Source organism: Gekko japonicus, unplaced genomic scaffold (assembly GCF_001447785.1).
Source record: "Gekko japonicus isolate JY-2015 unplaced genomic scaffold, Gekko_japonicus_V1.1 scaffold1056, whole genome shotgun sequence".
Taxonomy (NCBI): Eukaryota; Metazoa; Chordata; class Lepidosauria; order Squamata; family Gekkonidae; genus Gekko; species Gekko japonicus.
The window spans coordinates 81,263-91,246 of NW_015161431.1; positions in this window are offsets into that span (position 1 = coordinate 81,263).

The window sequence follows — 9,984 nt, forward strand, 5'->3', positions numbered from 1 at the left end:
TCATATTCCTCTTGCCCAGAACAAAATAGCAGATCAAGAGTGTGACCAGCACAATGTGTGGAACAAGTTACTGCCTGAGACAGGCCCATGGTTGTCATGAAGGCCATGAAATCCTGAGCCTCTTCGGACAAGACAGCCTTGGCATAAATGCTGAAGTTCCCTAAGACAACCACTGTAGGGGTCCTCAGTATCACTCCTGAGACCAACTCTCAGGTAGGAAGACTGTTAGGCAGCAGGTTGGGCAGTACACTGACAGAATCCCAATCCTGTTTCTCAGTCCCAACATTAGATACATTAGGGTTCTGGATAGGGCACTGTGCCAGGGGGATAGATAGGGTTGCCAAGTCTGATTTTTGCTGCAGCGGGGGAGTCCCGGCTGGCGGCTGGAGTGTGCGCGCGTGCACTTTGCGCATGCACGCCGCATCCACATCACTCGAAAGTGACGCGACCACACCGGGCACGCTGGGGGCGGGGCCACTACCATCCGAGGGGAAACCATAGAGTTTTCCCTCGGATGACCGTGGCCCCTCCCCCAGCGTGCCCGGCGTGGTCGTGTCACTTCCGGGTGACGTGCACATCGGGGTGGGGTTCGCCCCAGGGCCTGATCCGCCGGTGGGGACTTGGCAAGCCTAGGTGCCATGATCCATATGGTGCCATGATCCATGGGGTGAGATATGGTGCCATTATTTAATCCTGGATGGCTTCTGTTTTTCCTGTGACTGACCTGGCATGTAGCAGCAAGATTTTATAGCTGGGTGGGTTATTGATATGGTTACCAATATCACTTCAGTTCAGCTGTAAGTAGAGCCAGAAGGGGGCTACAGCATGCAGTTGTCTGTTGTCCCTTCCTCTTACTTGACCTGCTCTTTTCCCATCACCATATCTCCCCCTACTTCACACACCATGGATCATAGCACCATATCTCACCCCCAACCACATCTCTTCGACAAGCAGGCAAAAGGTGGGGGGAATAAAGATACACCCACACTTAATATACAGATCCATCTCTCACCTGGGTCATATGTGCACATCATGACTGCTTTTGTAATATTCTGTGGTTGCTGTTTCTCCATCCATAGTTACTGAGTTGTTATTGAGTTCTGAGTTATTTTGTTACTATGGAGTGAAGATGTTAGTTCTGCCTATCCCCTTGTACATCACACAGCATTTTTATTACTTCCTGGTTCTTTTATAGAAGGGGATAGGTGGATGGAAAGCTAAAACAGGTCTCTATGATATAGGAAGTTAAAGGTAAAGGTAAAGGTTCCCTTGCTCGAAAGCCAGTCGAATCTGACTCGAGGGTTGCAGTGCTCATCTCCGTTTCAAAGTCGAAGAGCCAGCACTGTCCGAAGACGTTTCCATGGTCATGTGGCCGGCATGACTAAACACCAAAGTGCACGGAACGCTTAGGAAATTACCTAAGTGCATATTCTGTGTGTTTGCGGATGTGCAGATGAACACCTATATGTGACCACAAAATTTAAATACTGAGGGGGGAAATTACCAGGAAAGGGTTCACTTTATACATTCTTAAAAAGGTAAGTGAATATACATGTACTCTACCCAGGCCCCTCATCACAGAATACACAGGCATACAAAATTTCAATGATCTCATAGTATAGTAAAGAAAAAAATTCAGGTGCATCAAGACATAATTTAAAACTATCAAAAATGACTCCCTAATGAAAATGGCTGGTTTTCAAGTAGTTTGAAGTACAGAAATCCAGCAAGTACTCTTGCTGCCTAGCCAAGGAAAATCTGTGATAAATGCTATGTGGTAAATAGTACCTGGTAGAATGAGCTCCCGGAGGAGATCAGGGCCCTGCGGGACCTTATGCAGTTCCGCAGGGCCTGCAAGACAGAGCTCTTTTGCCAGAGCTCTTTTGCCATCGCTGTACCATCACCGCGCTGCCAATTTTGGCAATGCGAGCTGGCCCTGGAACTGAAGAACGGACATAGCACAGACTGATCAAGTAGAGCTAGTAGAATTTTGAACCATTGTATTGGAGACCCCATCTTGGATGTTGTTTTGCGAGCACCGATTTTAAATGTAAATGTAATCGATTGTTTTATCTGGTTTTTATTGTTATGTATGGCAATTGCCTCCTGTCAGCCGCCCTGAGCCCATGAGGAAGAGCGCGATATAAGTCAAATAAATAAATAAATAAAAATAAAATAGTATGGAAGAGACTTATACAGTTAATAAAGTGAAACTTTGGGAGGCAGGGCTATCTATCTCCTAACAGAGTTACCAACTTCAAGGTGTCTAGACTACAGATCAGATTCCCTGGAGGAAATGGTAGACCGTATGGTAGACCGTATGAGTCTAGAAGAAACAGAAGTCCCAGAGTGATGTCATATCTTCACAGAACTCTCTCCCTTCCCTAAAACTTCACCCTCCCCTGGTACTGACCTCCAATCTCCAGGAATTCCCCAGCCTGGTTCTGGGGCGGGGGGAGGGGGGAGAAATAGAGGGAAGTTCATAAAATGGCTGCTAGAGTTATTGCAGGTAGGTCTTCTGTACCCAAGCTGTATAATACAAAAAATGGATACAATAGTTGCCTTCACAAGAGATTGGGATCCGTTCTTTCAGGAACCTGAAGGATTACCCTAAAGACTTTACGCCACATTTCAGAGACAGGCCATGGCTCAGTAGCAGAGTACATGCATTGCTGCAGAAGAGCCTCAGTACAATTATCTTCAAAATAAACTGTGAGTCCAGTAGCAGTTTATAGGATAACAAAATCTATTCCAGAATAAGCCTTCATGAGTTGGAGCTAACTTCATTAGTGGTACTGTTACAAACCAACACAGCTACCGACTGGAAATTACCTTAACTACTTTAAAAAAAAGGCAGATGTGGCTTTGCCTTTGTATATATGAAAACATACAGCTTTAACGTTTATATTTTCTGCGTCTTTTCTGCAAGAATAATCATAAAGAGTTTTTATTGGATGGGGCTTCTTAAATTGACATCGCGTCGGGGTTCCTTGTATCTCAACTGCCAAGCCCAATGGCAATGACCATGGACAGCCACTCCCAGTCAAAGGGACCATAATGGGCTAGGTGCTCGGGCAACACAGTATAAGGCAGCTTCCCACATACACAGGAGGGAGGAAACAAAACTGACACCAGCTTTAGAAACTGGTTTCCAACTACCTTATTGGAAAACGTGGGCGTTAAACAAAATATCACCCGGCTGGGACCTGTTTTACTACCAGCAGTTTTTCATTCGCTCTTTAAGTGGACTAGACTGCCTTTCCCTTGGTGTCTTTCTGTAGGAGATCCTACTGTCTCAACATCTGTTCAAATTGCAACGGGGCAGGAGAGGGAAGTTCTGGCTCTGCCTTTTTTATAAACTTTGAATGGCAACAACTCCTCTGGTGTTTAGTGTTGTGGTTAGGCTGTCAGACTAGGATTTGAGAGACCCAAGTTCAAATCCTCACTCTGCCGTGGAAGCTAGCTGGGCCAGTCACTCCCTCCCATCCTAACCTCCCTCACAGGGTTGTTGTGAGGATAAAATGGATGAGCCACTTTGTAGCTACTTGAGGTCCCTATTGGGAAGAAAAGCAATGTGTAAACAAAACAATAAATACATTCTAGGAAAGATAAAACATTTTAACTACACTAGCAGTCAGATTATATTAGACTCTCTAGTTAAGCACTACTAAAAATAGAACTGCAGTGACCGGGGTTTTACAAAACAAAAGAGACACAGCAATAGTAAAGAAGAAAGAGCGAGAGCAGGATCTAAGCAAAGTTAAGCATTTTACATCTTGTTGATTTAAATGGGGGCGGTCTCTCACAGTTCAGTCAAAAAAACCTGAAAGAAAAGTACTTCACTTGACTGGATCATGCATTTCTATTCTTTTTCTTTCCTTTCTTTCTTATTGTTCTACAATGCTGAAAGCCCTGAGACTTGGCTAACAGAAAGTGTGACAGGTAGAAGGTTCCCAGCCTTTCAAGCGATGGATTGTTATATTTTCACACTGGAAGGCACAATTTGAAAGTCACACCCTTTACCCACTGACATCACCAAAGCATTTCAGGATGCAGACAAAGAGCCCCACCCCCTTTAATTTGTTTTCAAAATCCAACTGATGAAGAGTTCTAGAGACCTTGAAGGTTGCACAATGTGTTGTATAATTTTGGTTTGTCCTAATAAAAGGTATTACAAGCCTTTCATGTTGAAATTGGAAGCTTAGTATGCATGATTTATTTATTAATTAAAATATTTCTTATGGTTCAAGGTAGGGGTATAATTTCAAATTAAATTACTTTGTTTTTAATTGTTATGTTATTTGACCTCCATTTTGTCCGTGATAATAATAGTAATAACCTTTGTAGGGGTGGGAGGGGTAAGAAGAGGAAGAGGAGGAAGAAGAAGAAGAAGAATTGGATTTATATCCTGTCCTTCACTTGGAGTCTCTGAGTGGCTTACAATATCCTCCCCTTCCTCTCCCCACAACAGACACCCTGTGAGGTAGGTGGGGCTGAGAGAGCTCTGAGAGAATTGCTCTGAGAAAACTTGTGACTGACCCAAGATCACCTAGCTGGCTGCATGTGGAGGAGTGGGGAATCAAACCCAGTTCTCCAGATTAGAGTCCCCCATTCTTAACCACTGCACCAAACTGGCAACCCCAACTTATGGCAACCCCAAAAAGTTTTCAGGGCAAGGGATATTCAGAGGTGGTTTGCATTGCCTACCTCTGTGTAGCAATGTTGGACTTCCTTGGTGGTTTCCTATCCAAGTACTAACCAAGGCCAACCCTTCTTAGTTTCTGAGAACTGATGAGATTGGGTTATTTTAGGCCATACAGATCAGGGCCACAAGTTCTTACAACAACCGGGTAGTCCACTACTATTCCCACATGACAGATGCAATATTGCAGCAGAAAAAAATAGTGCCTTACTTAAGGCTACCAAGTCAGGTTATGTCTGAGGTACGGTTTGACTGGGGGGTTCTCAGCTCACACTGAAATGTATACGAATGACATTAAGCATATGCAACAGGCATCTGAAGGACCAGGGTTCTCCAGTCCCCTTTTGCAGTGGTGTCCTAGTTTGGAGAGTTCCTGACTAAGCAAACACCAGAAAACAATTAGTGATTCTGTATATGCTTCTTAAGCATATCTGGCATAATTTATTTATTCGTGGCCTTTATTTATATCCTGCTTTTCTCCCCAATAGGAACCCAAAGCAGCTTACATCATTACATCACAACAACTCTGTGAGGCAGGTTAGGCTGAAAGTGTGTGACTGGCCAAAGGTCACCCAGCAAGCTTCCATGGCGGAGTGAGGACATAAAGCTAAGTTTCCCAAATCCTAGACCAAAATTTAAACCACTAGACCATACTGGCTCTTATTGGCTCTTATTGTCAGAAAAACTAGTAAGACAATTCACTAAACAAATATATTTTGCATTGGAATTTTTTAACACACGCAGCATATCCCATGTGCCCATCCCATCACGAGACTGAGATTCTTCCTAGGATAGTGGCTGTGAGTATTGTTGGGGTAGGGCACATGAACGAGCAACCTTGCTGAAGCCAAGCAGGTCTGAGTCCCTCCCGCCTATGCCTAGGTGGGAAATCCTGGACAAACCACCTGTGCCACCCTGGGGTTCCTCCATAGGGAACAAAGGCAGGAGCTAAAGATAACAACACTTCTGGTTGTTTGTTTTCATATTATTGGTACTTTGCAAATATTCAGTATTTAATAAGAGTAATGCTATAGAAAATATTAAGATGACAATGATTTTTAATGGATGCATAATTCCACAAGAATTTATGCAGTTCCAGACTTTTCTCTTTGCCCTGTCTTCTTTTGTTATCATTTTTATCAGATACATTATATTTCCTCCTGTCCTGCCAAGAGCTCATGGCTCATGCATGGTTTTCCTCACCTCTGTTTTCTACTCATAGCAACACTGTGAAGCAGGGTAGGTTGAAAGAGAGTGGCTGGCTTCAGGGCTGAATAGAGAAGGGAATGCAGGACTCCTCCATATTCATCCAATATTCATCCAATATTTTAAGCATGTGGTCTCTTTCTTGGATGTAATTCGATTCAAGCGGGTAGCCGTGTTGGTCTGAAGCAATAGACCAAAATTCGTCTTAAAGGTGCCACTGGACTCAAACTTTGTTCAGTTGGATACAGTCAGTTAAAGGATTATATTGTTGTCCCTGACAGGCTGCCCAGTTTTAGGGTGGGATGCTATTTTGTTCCTTGATTTTACCACTCCTATAACAAAACCATGCCCTTCCTGCAAGCAAGCCTTAAGACTGGTTGTCTCCTCCCTGCCCGCTTTCCGCTATTCTTCATTTAGCAAGGCCCTGCAAGGGCTGTCTGGCACTTAGGTTTCCCGGGCTGCTCTTAATTGGTAGTTTAAACAGAAAAACAAATGCCCAATCCACATCTGCAGAAGGTGGGAATTAGTGCAGCTTCATTTGGTTGCTACCCAAACCAGCTGGAATTCTGGAAGAAGAGGAGCCCAGGCCCAGAATCTGGCCTCTATACACACATTTCAGAGGCCAGAGTGTAGCCCCATGTGCTAACAAAACGCATCATTTTTGTATTACTGCACATTATGTATGTAATTGTTAAAGGGCCTGCTTTCCACAGCAAAATGTTGGTTCTAAATTCTAATCGTTGGGATAGTGAATATACCAGCTATCAGCAAAACTTTCACTCAGTACTGTGGAGGTGAGATTGTCAGTGTCATCACAGTGAAGGCGCACCTCCAGACTCCTGGAACAGAAATGAGGAGAAAGCCTTGTCAATTCCACCCTCCCACGCACACACTACTCCCGTGTTTGTGTGTGTAAAATCCAGTCAAGTGGCAGCAGATTTATGGTGACCCCATAGGATTTTCAAGGCAAGTGCGTAAGCAGAGGTGGTCTGCCATTGCCTTCTGCTGCAAAGACTTCCTTGGTGGTCTCCATCCAAGTACTGACCCTGCCTAGCTTCCGAGACCTGACCAGATCAGCGTATGGTATACCATTCCACACACACACCCCTCCTGTACTTGCCTCGTGTAAACCCAATTGTACTCCTTTGTGCTGGCTCCTCTTTACCCCAGGCTCTTCTCTCACAGTTGTGGTGTCAGTTTTGTGCAAAATAGCTGCCTGAGGATATCAGGAGGGCAAAGTCTTTCATATTTTGTATGTGTTTTCCTTATACGTGTGTAAACTGCCTAAAGTCCTTATTCTCAGAGAAAAGGGCAGGAAATAAAATAAATCCATGCATGCATGTAAAGATAGTGGATTTCGGAGGGGGGGGAATGCAAGGATTTTTTGCTCCAGCACTTGCTGTTGGTATTATTGGCTCATTGCTGATTAAGGATTTGTCTGTGATTAAACTAGTGTTGTTAGTATTAGTATGCTTTTGTATTTATTGCCAAGTGGTATTGGACCTTTTGAAGAAAAAGCAGGATATAAATGTTTTAAATAGATAGATAATCCTTGCAAACTTTAGGCACATGCAAGATGTTATAAAACATAAGAACATCATGAGATGCCTTGCTGGATTGGGCCAGTAGTCCACCTAGTTCAGCATGGTGGCCAACCAGTTGCTCTGGAAGGCTAACAAACAGACCATGAGGCTGAGGTTTCCTCTGCCTTCCTCCAGCACTGGTAATCAGAAATTTACTGCTTCTGGCTATGGAGGTTTCCTTTAATCATACCTCGTAGCCACTGATGGACCTGTCTTCTATACATCCATTTAATTCCCTTTTAATGCCGTCTGTGCTGGTGGCCATCACTATGTGCACTAGCAAAGAATTCCACAATATAATTATTAACTGAAGGAAGTACTTCCTTTTGTCTGTCCTGAATCTATTTGCCCATCAATTTCATAGGGTGCCCCTGAGTTCTATTACTGGAACGGGGAGGAAAATATCTCTTTCTCCACCCCCTATTATGTGTCTCCCAGGTCATCTTTTCCCTAAAACTGAAAAGCCAGAGACTCCTTTTCTCATAAGTACTGCAACATACTGAGTACTCTGATAACTGCTAGGAAGAAGCCAAGGGTGAAATTGACAAGACTGGCCTCTACAAGAGTCCAAAATCTTCTTGCCGGTGCAGGAACACACAGAACAGACAAAGTTTTTTCTAAAGAAACCCTGCTCACTCTGCCCAACATGGCTCAGTTTAAAACCTTTGAAAACTCTGCAATGATGTAATATCATTCTACAAAAAGGAAAGTTGAAAATTACTACAGTTAACCCTCCCCAAAATAAATTCCAAACTGCCATAAAGTGGGTGGCGCTAGGTAGAGCCCTTGACCACCACAGCTTTCGATTGTCCAATGGAGATCTGATCGGCTGTGCAGATTAAAATAACGTTCCTTTAGTGGCAGCTGACACCACAGTGTTGGTTCTGTTCTCTCTCTCACTTTTCTTTCCTAGTGCATCTTTTAAAATAGCCCTCCCCCCCTGCACTTGGACTTCTTCTGGGTGAGGGGGCTCTGCCTCCCATGGCAGCCATTTTGTGGTTGAACCCACCACCCTGTGTCAGAATTCCAAAGGTGTCTACAGGCTGAAAAAGGTAGAGTCAAGCAGAGATCTTCATAGCAAACCATGCATACGGGAAGTAGTTATGTATGCGTGTCTGTCTGCTTTAATCAATAATATAAGAAGATCCACATGAAACTTCTGTGTAAAATGATTTACTAATGTGTAAAGTGATTTGTCCTAAGAGAAAACTACCTGTTTCTTCACAGGCACTTCCTGCCTTTCCACATGAGCTCGAATGTTGGATCAGTAATGGAGACATGGATTAAGATAGACTTCACACATCAGTGGTAATAAAACTTCCTACTTGTCTCTGTGGCAAGAACCCTAACATATAAAGGGGTCATGTGCATATGTAAACATGGCAAACACACACACAGGAGCCTTATCCAATTACATTGCATGTGTTTTTATGATGTTTTCAAACTTGTATTTCCATTCCGCACATCGCAGTTGTACACCACCAGCGGAATAGAATCACAGAGTTGGAAGGGGCCATACAGGCCATCTAGTCCAACCCCCTGTTCAATGCAGGATCAGCCTAGAGCAGGCCCATAGCCCGCATGGGGCCCACGGGGCCTGGCCCCCCTGCTGGTTCTGCGGGCCCCCTCCCCCTCCTCTGCTCCCCCCCATCGCCGCCGCTGCCCTCCAAAGGTCCTCCGTTGATTCCGGGCATGCCGCCGCCGCCCGTAGCCGGCCGGGGATTTAAGGCGAGCAGTGCCAGCCTGCGGGAGGAGAAACGACTGTGGGGCTATGGTGGCGCACGATGACGCCGCGCAGAACCCGTCTTGCCGGGAGAACAGGAGGCAAGGGCGGCAGGAGGCGCCGGCGCCGCACCGCTTGGAGCCCCCCCCCCGCTTTGCAATCCCTCGGAGGCTCGCCCCGTAGCAGGGCTTTGAGCTCCCGGGCCAAGGGGCGCAGGGGTCGGGCTGCAGGCTGAACGCGCGGGGGCGGGGCTCAATTGGAACGCAGCTTGGGGTCGAGGCGGGGGGAACTCGAAGCACCGTAGGAGCTGCCGTTGCTGGGCACGCCCGTCTGATGACGCTGGGCGTGCACGTGGGCCTGGGACCAGCTGGGGGCTCGCGCTGAGCCGGCGGGCGGGATGGGGCTGCCCTTGGAGAAGTGTTGGGGGGCGACTGGCGGGAGCTGGAGCAGGAATTCCAGCAGCTCCAGGTAGGCGCGCCGGGCCCTGCGGGCTCGCTGGGGCGGCGGGAAGCTTGGAGAGAGAGAGAGAAGGGGGGAGCGCGCACCCCCCGGCCTCCCCACTTCCACCAAGGCCCCCCCACCAGGAAGACCTTAGCTACGGCCCTGGCCTAGAGCATCCCTGACAAGTGTTTGTCCAGCCACTGCTTAAAGACTGCCAGGGAGGGGGAGCTCCCCACCTCCCTAGGCAGCCGATTCCACTTTTGCACAATTCTTACTGTAAAAAAAGACCCTCCTAACATCCAGCTGGGACCCTCCTGCCCTTAATTTAA